Raw genomic sequence first — 15,514 nt, forward strand, 5'->3', positions numbered from 1 at the left:
ATGTGGTAATATTCAGATAATCTTTTTGTGTTGAATTTTGCCTTCCTACTTTTATTTATTCATCTTCTAGTTTAGTTCTCTGATTCTACTATCCCGCATGGAATTTTCAAATGTCCGTACCTCAATTTATGTACTTTAATTTATTGTAGAAATCTTGGGTTGAAAGAACTTTTTAATTACTTTTTAAGGGCATTTGGGGAACTATTTATTTAAAATGATTCTTTAAGTCAATGGCTGTGTTACCCTGAACAAGCCCCATCCTGTCTGATTTTGGAAGCTAAGCAGGGTTGGGCCTGGTTAGTACTTGGATGGGAGACCACATAGGAAAACCAGGTGCTGTAGGCATAAAAAAAAATTAAAAAAAAAAAAAAAAGGGATTGTAAGCTGACAAGGTCCTTGCAATCTGTAAGATCAACCAAGGGTTGCCTTGCCCCAAAAATATATAAATAAATAAATGAATGAATAAGTAAATAAATAAATAAGCAATTCTTTGAAAGAATTGTTTTCTGAAATTTTTGTTCTAAATCTGATTTTTATATATCAAATTTGCTTAAAATAAAGTAGACAATACTAAATTGTTAATAAAACATATTTGCAGACCTTGGTGGAAGGGAATACCTTGCATTATTTACGGAGTACTATTTGTGGCCACTGGAAAATGTTAGTATCACAAAGATACACAGAGATAACAAGTCAGAGTTTAGAAAATGAGTAGAATCAACCTGGCCAAATAGGTTATATTCGTCATACTGAGACCCACATGAAAACCAGCATTCACAAAGACCTAGAGGAAATCAAATTGGCCTAAATAAATTATAATGGACTCTAGTTTCCCTTTCCTTACCCATTTTCAAGATTTTTCAGGCCTGTTTTACACAATGAATTTGAAATACTTTAGTAGTAAGCATGTTTATGGATTTGATTGGTCCTACTATGAATTTAAGTATGTCCTACTAAAACACAGTGTTGAAACTAAGACAAGGGCAATACACATGAAAGAGGGTAAAGGATAAAACTCCCATGGCTAACGGCATGAGTTTTGAATCACCAGAAAGCAGAACTAAAACCTGTGAAAAAACATATTAGGCCCAATATAAGACTAAGTGTTCTAACAATCTGAGCTAAACAAAGATCAAAGATCTGGTGTCCTGTCACTCTAAGTGTGCAAACATCAACTGACAATTTGGGAAGGATTCTGTAGATTTGGATTCAAGTATTGTATAGGAGATTAGATTAGATGGCATTTAAAGGCCTAATCTTTAGATCTTTCTTAACATTCAGGAGATGAGATTCTATGATTCTAAATGCTTTGGTGGCAATCCAAGGAACTCCTTTGCTAAATTTCTCCATAGAATGACTATAATACTTGTACTTTTATTGTATTTAGGAAATATTGGGATGGAAGAAGACCTAGGGTGGTTCTGGTTCTATCACTAATTTGTTGGATGACTGTGAACAAATTGTTTAATATTTCTTGGTTTTGCTTTTTCATCTAAAAGTGTGGCCTTGTCTCAAAAGTTCACTCCACAAAGACATGGCTTAAGAGTCCATTTCACTTTACAGGCTTTGATTCTCCAAGAATGTCCGTTCATCACCTTGCTAGACAAATGTATTCAGAAAAATGTAAATCCCTGACATTACAACAGAAATGTTACCGATGTGGGAAATTCTAGAGTCATAACTGACTTCTACCTGTTTGCCCCACTAATACCCATTCATAGTGGCCAATCACAAAAAGGGTCCTGGACTCCTCTAGTTATCAGTGACCTTCATACACCAGCTCAAACAATCAACTTGCAGATTGTATTACCAAACAGTTTTACATTTCTAATAAGAGTCATATTTCCCCTGCTTGAAAGAGAAAATAGATGAGCTCCACATTCAATTTTTAAAAAATTGCCATTACACTATTTTAAAATATTAATTGTATCATTTACTGCTGCTTCTTAAATAAATATTGAGACAATATTACCAAGAGGCATGTTAAATGAATCACTCTCAGAACAGCACAGAAAAATAACTAAAACTAATTCTTACGGCAATACATCAAAATTGACTGTCTACTTGTTTTCATACACCTAACTCTAAGTTGCTAAATTCAGAAGCAATCTCTTTAAAATGAGAACACTGCTTAATGTTCTCTGTCTAGTGTCTACATTATAATATTCTTTTGTAGTGCAATTAGAGATGGGCTTTTATAGATTTCCTCCCTTAACTTTTCATGCATTTGGTCCAAGAACTCTACTTCAAAAACAGAATCAGAATAAAACTGAAATCTTATTTCTTGCCAGAGGATTGGTTGATTGTGAAATCTAGTTGCTGAATGTTTGAAATCATTATGGAAACATCAACATTTCTTGTTGTGCAATGCCCACTTCATGCTATTTTTACCTCCAAAAGCTGTTTTCTTAAGGAGATGAGACCACAATCAGACATTACCCAACTTTCCTATCTGCCATTCAAAAATACTCAGGTAAGAAAAACGATCTAAGAATGACTAGATAACAAGAAAAGCCTACCCTCAGTAATGATTAGATATAGAAATGAATAAAAATAATAATGGCATATGCATGGCACTTTAAACGTCCCTGATTTCACTTGATGTACTGATAACCTTATGAGGTGACATAAGGCATGAACTCCCATTCATTGCTAGGAAAAATGAGTTAGTAGTCATTTGCCTGGTCAAACAATGAACTTGCTATGGACTGAATTGTCCTTCCCTCTCCCTCCTCAATTCCTATGTTGAAGCTCTGACCCCTAATGTGAGTGTTTAGAGAAAGGGCTTATAAGGAGACAATTAAAGTTAAGTGAAGTTATAAGGGTGGGGCCCAGGTATAATAGGTACAAAGAAGAGGTCATGTGAGCACACAGCAAGATGGCAGCTGCCCACATCCAGGAAGAAAGTCCTCAGCAGAACCCAACCATGCTGGCACTCTAATTGTAGACTTCCAGCCTTCAGAATTGTGAGAAAATAAATGTTTGTTGTTTTTAAGCCACTCAGTCAATGGTATTTTCTTATGGCAGCCCAAGCTGATTAAGACAGAGCTAATAATCATGAAACTTCTCCTAGAACCAGTCACTTGACGATTAGTCTTATGCTATACCAGCATAGTATAGCGGTCAGCATTGAAGTACTGAGTACAATCGCTTAAATTTCAAATTTCAAGCAATTTTTTCTGAACTTATAATTGTGGCTGCCTCAAAAGCTGCTGTCTCTTCATTTTCTACCAAGTAACAGAAGTATTGTTATCATAAAGATACCTCTCAGAAGGGAGAAATAAAAAACATCATAATAAATGTGTAACAAATTCTGTGGATCTCTCTCTAGCAATAAATGTTTGAACTTATTCCTTTGTTTAAAATTTCCACCTGTTATTGGGCAATGATTTTTATTTCTTATGCTTAATGTTTCTTTCTATGAAGAGAGCTAAGGCGTCTCCCTATTCCTTACTCGCTGGGACCTAACTGGTAAATTTTGTAAAGAATAACTAGGCAATGCTCCAATAACTAATGCTCCAATTAGCTCAACTCTTCTCTCTCTCTCGAGATGAGCCTGTCCACAGAAAGCACAGAATTTTTGCTCTTCCATGTTACAAATCTTACCTAGGCAGTCCTTCCATATAGAAAGCCCAGGACCCGATTGGTAAGTATACCTAACAACAGAATTTGTTAGAAAGCCTATTTAGCTCCCACACTAAGACAGCTTAGCCTATATCAGTAATAAAGGTGGTATTTTGGCTTCAGTATTTACTTTTTTAAAAAAATTTCTCTAATTATTCAGAAAAAATAAAAGCAGGATATTATTTAATGCAGTCCTTTCAGAGACCACAAGCTAAACTGCAGGACAAACCTTTGTATTCTATTATCATTATTTGAGAGGCCAGGAGAAAACATGAACCTTAATGGAGGTAGAATTATCCTTGCAATGACTGCAGTAAATGTTTGTTGAAGGGGAAAAAAATGGAAAGAGAAGACATACCATATATACCTAGTTTTAATGGAAAGCCTATTTCTGCCATATACATTAGAGAAATTGTTCAAGAACAGTTCATCCATGTGAAAATATTAGCACTGTAATTCTGCCAAGGTCAGTAAGACCTAGTGATTTGCTGAGATATCACCTTCATTTCACCAGGTAAATAAAAGCTCCTTTTTCAGTATGTCCTATCCAAGAAGGCACTCCATAGCAACAGTTAAATTATGAATACAGCACATATGTTCCATACCATATCATTTACAGCACAATTTAGCATAGACATAATGCTTTGTAACAAACTACAATACCATTCACAAAATGCATTTAAATAGCATAATTTAGTTCATTAAATTCAGTCATTTACAGTAAATCAAAATCATCATAGGAATTGAAGAGAGTACACAGTTGTTTGTTTGAATAGTTAAGCTAGGTAAGTCAATTTCTTTTTGAAGGTCAAGGACAGAGTTGTTTCCATTTTCTGTTATAAAAAAGATACAGCTTGTGTCAAAAGATAATTTAATATCACCCTTAAAATGATCCACTCTCTTTTTTTTTCCTCCCCTTTCTCTCTCCTGGTTGCATATCATATCACTGCCACTCCTGAAATAGATCCAAATTCCCCAAAACATTTTACATTCTACTTAACTACAATGTGTCCATGGACTTAATGAAATCTCAAATGTACAATTTCTTCAAAAATTTTTATCAAAATAAAAATATTGCTCCTGAAAAAAGTTCAAACACTAGATCATAGCACATACAATCATCTGTTTATGTCTACTTTTCATACCCTATTGTAAGCCGCTTGTGGGTAAGAGTCTAATCAAATGTCTTTAGATTGCTACAACCTTGCTCAGTGTTGGCTGATTATTAATTCCTTGAAAGCAAGGATTGGTTCTTTTATTTATTTATTTTTATTATTCATAGGCCCTACCATAAAGCTTCACATATACTCAGTAAAATATCTGTTGATTTAAAAATCTTATCAGAGAAACTTACCTTGGGGTATATTTTATAAACAGGCAAATTCAGTATATTTCTTATTGTCTTAGTAAACCAATGCCTAGAAAACAAAAACGAAGTAAGAAAAGAAAGGAGAGATTTCAGGATTTAAAGCAAATAATTTGACCTGATATCATTGTTTTACTGTCGTGTACTTTGCATAGAACTGTACTCCAGGTGGACAAAACCATGTCTTCACCCTGCACAAGTCTTTCTCTTAGCCTTCGCCTGAAATGCTTTCACGACAAACTTAGCAATAATCAACAGCACAAGGATTTAAGTTCTAGTAAAGCTGCTTTAAAGTCAACGCTCAGCATTCATCCAGACATTTGGTAGCCTTATGTATGCCTTGCACTAAGCCCTGTGTTAACCGCTGAGGATATAGATTCAAGTAAGACCCGAACTCTGTCCTCAAGCTGCTTAGAATCTAGCAGGGCACATCATCAACAATGCAGTGTCTGGGGTAAACGCAAAGTGCTCAAAGGGCACACTATCTTAATAATAAAATACCAATTCCCTATATTCAGCACTACCCGCTCCATTGGAAGAACTGATTTTCATTCTCAGCACATTTTGTGAGGGTCAATGACACATTGGAGGAAGGCTACAGGAGAGTTGCCAGGCGGAAGGGTTGCCTTCTCACATTTCCTCCCCTCAGGTTATCTTTTTCCTTCCTTAAAGAAGGAGAGTGGAAAGAATGTTGGAAGATTACGGGGAAAATTATTTTTAATTGGGAGTAACTGTTCTTGAAAGTATCTGAGTATTGCTGCTTTGAGGAATAGTTCCACAGAGCCCAAGCAAGACTGCATTAAAGACGTCTGTAACCTGGCTTCGGTCTTGTTTCTCTTTGTAATAGAGACTGCTAATTTCCTCCAATATCCATTTCCAACCTCTTCTATTAATAATACAGATTTTAGCTAGAAACAAGTCCACCTAGAAGGAAAATTATGTTTCCCAGTTTCCCCTGAAGTTAAATGTGGCCATGTAACTAAATTAAACGGGATGCAAGTGGAAATGTCAGGTGGCAACTTCTGGGAATCTTAAGAAACAAAGGATCATCTTGCTGATTGGGACATGAATGTCATGACTGAAGTTCCACCCTGACCATAACGACGAGGGCCACACCCTAGGGAAGGCAAAGCAGAAAGCTAGAAGGAACTGGATCTCTGAGGACTTTGTGGAACAGGAGCCACCATATCAGTCCTGGATTGCCTACCTCTAGATTTTTAGCCGAAAAAGAAATTATTTTCTATCTTATTTCAGCCACTATTTGGAGACTCTTATTTGCAACCCCCCTTTCCCCTAGATCCTCCCCTAGTGGCCTGAAATGAGCCAGGCACTGTGCTAAGTCTCCAAATACATCATCACTTAATCCTCACAGATACCCTGTTAGGTAGCTACTACTATGAGCTCCATTTTACAGATGAAAAAACTGAGACTTAGAAAGATTAATTTACTTGCTAACAAGAAGCAAAGCCAGGTTTTTAAGCCCAGGCAGTTTGTCCCGCATCTGTGCTATTAATCTCTATGCTAAATTACCTGCCTTAGACTGAGCTACTTTCCCTGTTTTCACTCACATTATCCCCTTGGCACCTAAAACAACTTTCTGTCTTTCTGTTGTCTTTTCCTATCTAGATGCTACCTTCTGAATAAAGGCCCTGGTGCAGAGTAGAAATGAGTCCACTATATCTTGTATATGCCTCTGTCACATCACTTCAGACATCCTGCTTTGCAATCTCAGTTGTGTCATATGCCAGTTTTCCTCAATATATTTTAAGTTCCTTGAGGACAAAAAATATGTTTTATTGTCCTGGTGTTTCCCATAGTACCTAACAGTAAAATTCAATAAATGTTATTTCATTTGCTACAAAAAAAAAAAAAAATCTCACTGAAAGATATGAGTTTTTGACTACCTTATGAATGGAAGACACTATCCAATAGGACTTTCTACAGTGATGGAAACATTCAATATCTGAGCTAACACAGTAGACACCAGGCACTTGTGGCTATGGAGCACTTGAAATATGACTAGTACAAGTGAGGAAATAAAATCTTTATTTCATTTAATTTTAATTAATTTAAACAGCCACAGGCAGATAATAGCAACAATATTGCATGCTACAGCTCTGAAGTCTCTAGGTTGAAGTTTTAGAAAACAGCTCCAGCATGCTTTGTATAAAATAGGTGCTCCAAATGTTTGCTGTAGTACTTTGAATTGGATTGAGGTGAATATTAACCTTAGTAGACATAATTTATGTAGATTTTAAAAAAAAACAGACTGAGGAAGAGAGAAACTTCAAGAAATTCAGGGACAACATGGAAAAACATGAAATGACAATAACCCCCCCCCCCAAAAAAAAAACCTCACCAAAATCAGCATTTGCTGCAGAAAAGAACCCTCACTTCATTTTGTCCTTGCTCAAGCAGCATCAGGAAGAGGTATGTCAAGACAGGCAAGTATGTGACGTATAAACCTAGTTTTTAAAAGGCTGAGCTAACGACCATTTACGAAAACCTCCAGAGCACACCGAGGTTTCTCACACTGTCCTTAAAGAAACTGTCTATAAAAAGTTGGGATGGGTCTCACTAGACTGGAAAGAATAAGTCCAGATCACTCAATTTAAAAACCATTCATCACAAATTCCATTTTTTTATTCAGTGGGGAAATGAGAGAAACTCACTTTTGGTTACAGCAAGTCAAAGCAAAAATTCTTCCAGTTAAACTATCAGGTCGAAATCTCAATTTTGGGCCCCTTTGGAATTTTTCACTCTTGTTTTTACCCTGCAGAGATGGAGCACTTGAGGAATGCAGTTAGGGACCCATGCTGTTAAATGAGCTCCTCTCGGCCTGGTCATTCTGGATGTGACCTTTCAGCAGGTTCCTGGCATAAGGCAGTGTATCATCTCCTGGGGCAAAGCCAGAATGTAGATGAAAAGCCACATGCGGAGGATGACGCAAGGGAAACAATCATGACTCTCATACTGAGAGCCAGAAAGAAATCTGAGGTCTTACAGTTCCTAAGCCTGTGTCCCACTAGGCTGGACATTTTATTCAGCATAATACCTCCCTCAACATTTTATTTTTCAGGATTTCCAGCCACCGAAGAGTAAGCATACTAGCAAACATGTTTAGGTGTACCTCTCCGCACTACCCAGGAAGGAGTCCATATGGCACTGTCCTGGGTTCCTATAATAACTTAAAGGGAAACTTTCATGATGTTCAGAGCCCTGAATGTCCTGCAGATGAAGGAGGAGGATGTCCTAAAATTCCTTACAGCAGGAACCCACTTTGGTGACACCAATCTTGACTTCCAAGTGAATGGAACAGAACATCTACAACAGGAAAAGTGATGGCGTCTAGAGCATAAACCTGAAGGGGACCTGGGAGAAGCTTCTGCTGGTGGCTTGTGCCGTTGTTACCACTGAAAACCCGGCTGATGTCAGCGTCATATCCTCCAGGAATACTGGCCAGTGAGCTGTGCTGAAGTTCGCTGCTGCCATCGGAGCCACTCCTATTGCTGGATACTTCACTCCCAGAACCTGCACTAACCAGATCCAGACAACCTTCTGGGAGTCCTGTCTTATAGTGGTTACTGATCCCAGTAGTGAACACACAGGCATCTTCTGTTAATGTGCCTACCAGCACCCTGTGTAACGCAGACTCTCCTCTGTGCTATGTGGACGCTGCCATCCCATGCAGCAAAGGAGCTTGTTTAGTGGGTCTGACGTGGTAGACGCTGGTCTGGGAAGTTCTGCGTATCCATGGTACGGTCCCCTTGTGAACACCCATGGGAAGTCATGCCTAAGCTCTACTTCTACAAGGATCCTTGGCCACTGATGAAAGGGCTATGACCAAGGGTGAGTGGACTGCTCCAGCTCCCAAGTTCACTGCTATTCAACCCGAGGTCGCGGACTGGCCTGAAGACGTGCAGGCGCCCTCAGTGCTTGTTGAGCAGTTCCCTACTGAGGGCTGCAGCACTCAGCCTGCCAATGGAGCCTGGTCTGCAGCTCCCACTGCTCAGGCCACTGAATTGGTAGGAGCAACCCTGAGTGGTCTTAAGTTGTTCTCCAACTTAAACAGAAAACAGAAATAGGACAGATGAAAAATAAATATCAATTCCTTAAATAAAAAAAAAAAAAACCTTTGGCTGTAAAGTGTTTGTACTGTTCAACTCAAGAGCCCATTTAATTCAACAAGTATTTTTTTTTTAGTTGCTACTATGTGAGGGCAGCACTAAGAGCTGAGAGCACAGACAGGAATACAATGACACAAACAGCAAATACTGGGATGTTCTGAACAATGTCTTATGGGGAACAAATATTTTTAAAGTCACTGCCACGTTTTATGTCTGCTATTTCAGTTAAGCCTAAAGAGCCTCTATGAGATCGGTGTTATATTTCTGGTTTTTCAACTGAAAAGGTTAAAACTCGAAGTGGCACGACTAAAACACAAACTTGCCTCCAGGGTATAAGCAGATCAGACTCTACAGATTAAAACAAAAAATCAGGCTGGGATGGAGGAAAAGGGGCCAAAAAGAACACATTTTCTGATAGTGGTCATTTTAAAAAGTCCTGATTTAGGGCAAGCATTCCTATGCACTTGTGAATGTACAGAATCTCTGTGGTCTTCTCAGAGATTTTTGTTTTATAAAACAAGGGAGTCTTTGGGGAAAAGCAGAAAGATGCCTGGATAGAAAAATCAAGATTCTGTGGATGGACTGTTTTTTGTCTAATAAAATAAACATCTATGAGACCTCGGGCGAGTTATTTAATCTTTCTGAGCCTCAGTTTCTCCATCGTTTGCAGTATCTCTTCAAAGAAGGCAGTTGTTGTAGACTTAGGGTTCCCCAAATTGTATTTAGCAAAATTCTTGGGGGTAGGGTAGGGGAAGTTCCACTGGTACCTGTGTTTGGAAAACCTTGCATTCTCTATTCACCATCTTGGAGAGTCAAGGCACACACGGAAAGGGCAGTTTCCCTTTTTGAGCACCCAGCATCTATTCATCCTATTTCCAGCAACTTCCTCTATATTCATTTGGGAATTCACCCTTCTCTCCCAGTCCATGTAGATCCAGTGCGGTTGACTCCCACCCACCTCCCCCACCCCCAGCACTAAGTTTGACACGTGATACAGGAAGCAAAAGTAGGATACCCACCCAGATATTAGTGGTTGATTGGCGGGGAAAGGAAGCATACAACCTAATTAGAGTCAGAGTGAAGCTTAGGACTTTTGCTGAGAATTCTGGGATAAAGTTGCTTATTCTTTTCCGCTGAATTCATACTTGGGAAGAATGTAGCCCTAGAAGCTACTGGCAGCCTTTCCATCTAAAAGGAGAGCTTGTCCAAGAATAAAGCCATGCAATGGAAGGCAGAGTCAAAGAACAGAGCAATGACAAGTTCCAGTGATATCATTTTAGGCTTTGAAACTTAAAAAAGTCTGATATTAATATTCTGCAGAAGGGGTATACTAAAAAACTCTTTAGGAAATACGAGCCTAGGTGATGACTGGCATTCTTTCCTGATCCCGAGTTCCATGACCCTCAGATAAAAGGATCTTCAACACTGACTGACACTCTGAAAGGTGAGACACAGAGGTTAATTTGGACAGCTGTGAAAGCACACTAAACAGCTATATAGACCAAATCCATGTCCTGTATACTTCTCACCAAAGAAGCAAATTCAGAGTGAACTGAAGATATTTACTCCACCCTGAATAAGAAATGGTGGGATTTATTTAGGGATAAAAGTTGAAGTAAAGAATCCAAGTATCTTATTTCTAATATTCCTATATTTTTGTCTTTTTTAAAAAATCATGCTTCAAATAAGATTTTTTTCAAAATGATATTAAGTGTATCAGTCAGTGTCTAATAAAGTTATAATCTTACTCTACTAAGCAAAATTTTTCCTAAAAAAAAATGGTCTTTAAAAATAGAACTACCACTTTCGAGGGGTAACATTTAACCAGCCATCTGAGGCCAAGGACTTTCCATCCTAGAACTATGGCAGTTTGTCCGTAACCTCATGGAAAAGGCCCCAGCACTGGTAAACGTCGCTATGACTTATTAGAAGACTCAATTGGACACATTTTGGCACTATGACAAGGTTGAGCGGGTTCCTGCTGAGATCCTTACAGCCATTCAGAGCTTGAAAAAAATAGTCAATAGCATGCAAACTGGTAGCTTCAAACAGCTCACAGTTTAGGAAGCTCCGATGAATGGTTTGGTGGCCACCGAGGTGTGGATGTGGTTTTATGTTGGCGAGATCATAGGGAAGCATGGCATCATTGGCTATAATGTTTGAAGGCCTATCTTTAACATCTGTTTCTTTTTGGTTTATTATTTGCATGTTCTTGAACCATGTGTGATCAAACCGGTATTTGAATAAAATATGTCACACACACACACAAAAATAGAACAACCTTATGATTCAACAATTCCACTTCTGGGTATTTATCCAAAGAAAACCAAAATACTAATTTGAAAAGATATATGCACTCTTATGCAGTGATATTTACAAGAGCCAAAATATAAAAGAAACCTAAGTGTCCATCGGTTGATGATTGGATAAATAAAAGGTGGTACATATACACAATAGAATATTACTTAGCCATAGAAAAGTGAAATCTTACCATTTGTAATGGTCCTAGAAGATATTATGCTAAGTGAAATAACTCAGAGAAAGATAAATACCATGTGATTTCACTTGTATATGGAATCTAAAGAACAAAATAAACAATCAAAATAAAAACAGACTCATAGATACAGAGAACAAACTGGTGATTGCCAGATAGGAAGGGAATTAGGGAGCCAGGTGAAAAAGGGATTAAAAAGTATAGACTGGTAGTTACAAAATAGTCATGATGATGTGAAGGACAGCACAGAGAATACAGTCAACAATATTGTAATAACCACGTATAGTGTCAGGTGGGTAATAGACTAATTGGAGAGATCGCTTCATAAATTATATAAATATCTAACCACTATGCTGTACACCTGAAACTAATATAAAATAGTATTGAGTGTCAACTCTAATTGAAAAATAAAACCTTTTTAAAAATATAAATAAATAAATAAATAAATGAATAAATAATTTTCTTGCCCTGATCACATGAATTACTTTCTTAATATTAACTTAGTCTGAAAATAGTATGACATTTGGTACTCTCAGGCCTATTCTACTTCATGATTCATTAACAGCTACTAAGTTTTGAGCATAGCAGCACAGAGCTTGGAGAAAATAAACAGATCTTAGAGATCTGGAGATAATTAAATGTATAAAAATCTTTGAAATATATAAAACATATTACATAAAAAACTGAAGTAATAATTCATAGCACTGATTCTGCATGTCTTCAAGCCTCTAATTTCTACTACTTGGTAAAACAGTGACAGAGAGGATAAAAGGTGACTTTTGGAATCAGGGAGATTTAAATCTCTACTATTTAACAGCTATGTAGACTGGACAATTAAGTTCTCTGGAATTCTTTTAACTCCTCTGTAAAGTAAAAGGATAATAATGCCTTTTGAGAACAGTCATGAGGCTTGAGATCATGTATGTATCTAATTAATATTACTTAAAATTTTTAGTGTATTAGAGCTAAGAGAAACAAATGTATATCCAATAGTGACCAAAAATGCAACTCAAATCATATCGAGCAAAAAAGTGAAATTTATCAGCTCATGCAACGGAAAAATCTAGTAGATTTTTCTGGTTTCATCTAAAGTTGATCTAGAGGCACTATCTACCTTTATTTCTCAGCTTTACTCTCTTTCATACTCTTATGCCACAAAGAGGCAAGGTGCCATTCAGCAACTCCATGCCTGCATCCTCCCAGGTTTCAGCCCAGCAAAAAAGAGATCGGCTCTTCCTGTGGCACCCATATGAGTTTTGGGCATCAGAATGACTTAAGTCATGGGTCCATGCACAAGTCAACAATGTTACTAGGAATGGTAACTGTAAGAGGTGATGGATGTGATGTATTAATTAACTTGATTGTGGTAATCATTTCATAATGTATGTATATATCAAATTATCACATGTACTTTAAATGCATATGTTTATTTGTCAATTATACCTCAATAAAACTGGGAAAAATAATAAAGGCATTAAAAATGTTATTAAGAGTATTTGATACTCAGATTGGCCAGGACTAAGCCACCTGTTCTATTTCTGGTGGAGCCCACCAACTACATGGGAAAGAGATGGTTCTGCAAAGGACAGGTGGGTAGTTTCTAGAAATAATGAGAAGCAGAAAAAAATAAATATCTATTAGAAGATAAAATAAAATAAATTTTAAACAAACTAATAACAAAACACCAAAAAAGAAAACAGATAGCCTCATACATTATTTTGAGTAGTCAGTTTGGTAATATCTACCTAAAATTTAAATGTACATTCTTTTTGCCAAATTTCACTTTAAGAAATTTATTCCATAGGTAAAACACACCAGTGTGCAAAGATGTTATTTAAAGGATGATAATTGAAGTATTGATCATAACAGCAAACATTGTCCATTAATTCAAAAGTTGTTAAAGTACAACATTCATAGAAAAGAATATTGTAAGATTATTTTTAATGATGTAGTTCTATATGCTCTAATAGGGAAGGAAGTCTATGATATGTTGTAAAGGAAATGAAGGAAATAGCAAAAAAAAAAAATAAGTAACTATGGTCTTGCTTGTGTAATACATAAAAAACATTGGAAGAATATCCAAAAAAAAAAATGTATAACACTGTTTATCATTGGAGAAGAAGTACTAAGGACTTAGGAATGGCAGGAAAAAGACATTTACTTTTCAATTTATATCCTATGATGTTTTGTTTACCAGTGTATGTGTAATTTTCATTACTCTAAAAAATTAGTCTAAAAACACCTGTTCATTTGACTATCTATTAATATGACTCACAATTAGCATCACTGGCTCTAAAGAAAGAAAAATATTTTGTTTATTTGTGCTAAAGAAATTTATTATTAAATTACTAAAACACAAGTAAATGGAATATCACCATAAGACTCTACATAATTCCAAAAAGTATGTAAATCTTCCTGTTAAGAAGAAATATAATATTTCTGTGTTAATCTAGCAAATTATCTGGGCTACTGAATCAACTTGGTTCATTTATTTACTTTGTTTATCGGTCAGACCAGCCCATCACAGGATTTTGCCACTATAAATTGGCCCCTGGACTGACTTGTTCAGGCAGGCAGCGACTCCATCAAACCCAATAATTAATCAGGCAGTCCTCCTCCATATGTCGTGATGACTATTCATTAAAGCGACACATATGGCTCTTACCTACATGTGCTAGCTTTTTGCTTTTATTCATGGTTCAACAAATTTATGAACCTTAGATCCAGTGGAACAAAGAAAAATTAGTCAGAAGATGTTATAATTGGGCTGACAGTTTAAAATTAGAAAAGAAAAAATTGAAAGATGTTGCCATTAACAGTAGAAGTCATGACATAGCAAACATCTTTTGATTGCTTTCAATGTGCAAGGCACAAGGCTAGATTCTAGAAACATGAAAAGATACATATAACATTGTTTATTTCCACAGTCTTACTTTTTGTTTGAGGAGATAGCACATATATTAAGAAGAATAAGTGATAGTATTAGGTTATCACTGGCAAGTGCTATATATTTCTACAAAGATTCCCATTTAAGATGTATAAAGCATCTTACTAGTCATGAGTAAGTGAAATATATCATACTGCATATATTATATATACTGTAAAATGATCATTAGATTATCATTACGAACTAAATGTGCTCCCCCCAAAATTCATGTTGAAATCCCAACCCCCAATATTATGGTATTAGGAGGTGGGGCTTTTGAGTAGTAATAAGGTTATGAAGGTGGACACCTTGTGATTAGAATTAGTGTCCTCATAGGAAGAGACACAAGAATTTGTTCCAGCAATCTGCTCTTTCCTCCACGTGAGGTGCAATGAGAAGTTGGCAGTCTGCAACTCAGAAGAGAATCTTCACCAGACCTGACAATGCTGGCACCCTGATCTTAGACTTCCAGCCTCCAGAACTGTGAGAAATAAATTTCTGTTGTTTATAAACTACCCAGTCTGTGGTATTTTGTTATAGCAGCCCAAACTCACTGAGACAAGTATATACAGAAGTTAAACATGCCATTTTCTAAAATAAGAAATGAAGATTATCAAACCGAATTAACGATGCTTTGATAATTTAGGTATTCAGAATATAATTCCCATATGATTTGTTTAACAACATATATAAGAAGTACAAAAGCAAAACACTAATTTAGAAGAGACTCTTGAATTGTCATTGCGAATGATATGAGAATCATAATAATCATAATAGCTAAGATTTACCTAGTACTATGTGTCAGATTTTAAATATATATATACATAATATGTGTGTATGTATAGTATATGTATACATATATACACAAATATATGTATAGTACCTAGCACATATATAAATTATAAGTTTTATATATAAATGTATATTTCATCCTCACGATTCTGTGATACAGGTAATTTATGTTTCTCACTTTATGA

General features: G+C 36.4%; 3 pseudogenes; all 3 read left to right on the forward strand.

Annotated features, from left to right (window-relative positions):
• Positions 1-226: 226 nt before the first annotated feature.
• On the forward strand, positions 227-345 carry LOC118605171 (annotated as a pseudogene).
• A 7,852-nt stretch (positions 346-8,197) lies between these two features.
• Positions 8,198-9,075, forward strand: LOC107508502 (annotated as a pseudogene).
• Positions 9,076-9,495: 420 nt separating this feature from the next.
• LOC107508503 lies at positions 9,496-11,326 on the forward strand (annotated as a pseudogene).
• The last annotated feature ends 4,188 nt before the right edge of the window (positions 11,327-15,514 follow it).

The sequence above is a fragment of the Rousettus aegyptiacus genome, unplaced genomic scaffold, assembly GCF_014176215.1.
Source record: "Rousettus aegyptiacus isolate mRouAeg1 unplaced genomic scaffold, mRouAeg1.p scaffold_m13_p_1, whole genome shotgun sequence".
Taxonomy (NCBI): Eukaryota; Metazoa; Chordata; class Mammalia; order Chiroptera; family Pteropodidae; genus Rousettus; species Rousettus aegyptiacus.